Here is a 1378-nt window from a genome sequence, read left to right as displayed (position 1 = left end):
GGCTAAATAACTTTTTTTTTTGTTTACCAAAGAGTGACTTCTCATCAAAAATTTGCCGGAAGTATAAATTACCGACGGATTTTATTTATTTGCTACAGCTGTAGACAACTGGTGTGGCGTCTCATTACAAATGGTGATAGTTGATAGCGACAATGACATAAAATTTATTATGTATATGAAAATAAGTCAAATTTAATAATTTTTAAATACATCATAATTAAATTAGATGATAAATTTCACATATTTTAAAATTTGACTCTATATTTTCTTACTTAATCAAATATCAATACATTCAATACTCCTATATTTTAAATATTTTAATCCTATTTTTACCCCAAACTAAACCTACCAAAACAGTGCAAAGAGGAGATCATTTTGTCAATTATACGACAAAGTTAATTTTAGAAAGACAGATTTGAAAGAGCACATTCATGTTGCATCGCTGTTCTGATAGTAAATTCACTGTGGAAGCTGCTTTATCTACAGTGATTTTCTGACATAATTTTGCTTCAGATTTCAGATAATAACTTCTACTGCTTTATACCATATCAATCAGCAACAGCCAATAAATATTGCATCATATCTTATTTATTGATGTGGACACTGTAAACTATTCAGAATGTATAAATGTAAGCATGGCCTGAAAAGCAGAAGAGCAAGTTGAGTGGCACTTCACCTCCCCAAATGTCCATAAGCATTAACGCAAGAACTATAAGAAAGTCAATGAGGCTACTATTGGATTTATATTATTTATCTGTTGCTGTTGGTGAGATATGATTCTAGCAGCTCATAAGGTGAATACGTGGGAAAATTATTTTATGTGGCATATGCGGCATTCGGATTTGTGTGGAGGTGAATTTGGATTAGTCACGTCATTCGGGGTCCGGTGCATCCGTGTGATGTGGCGCATCCGGATTCAACTCCGGACGTTCCGAACACTGCACGTAATAATCTCTCAAATATGTGAGGGTGAATTCCTAGCTAGGAATGAGAGACGAGTTACTGGGTGTGATTAAGAGTCAAGTCACTGGTAGCGAGGGGTTGGGGGAGTCCCATGGATAAAAATAATTGAGAGTTAGAGAGAGTTCATCCAGTGAAATCAAAAGTGTAAACTTCCTGCAGTTTAGTCAATGATATATGAAGTATGATGCAGAGCATTTTAATTATAGTATATCTAGTTTTATTTCTAGAAAGTTCTCAAGTTAGCTTATATTTAGAATGTTGTAGTATGAAGCATTATCAATGATATATTATTCTCTTTGAAGCTGAGAAAGCTTGTGTTTGTGTTGGTTTCTTTGGATTGGGATTTTTCCTTCTTGCAGATCCGATTCTTCAAACGATCCCCCACATCAAAGTTGGTGAGTGACCTTGATCATAA

This window comes from Dendrobium catenatum, unplaced genomic scaffold (genome assembly GCF_001605985.2).
Source record: "Dendrobium catenatum unplaced genomic scaffold, ASM160598v2 fragScaff_scaffold_1431, whole genome shotgun sequence".
NCBI lineage: Eukaryota > Viridiplantae > Streptophyta > Magnoliopsida > Asparagales > Orchidaceae > Dendrobium > Dendrobium catenatum.
Note: the sequence above shows the minus strand (reverse complement) of the source record.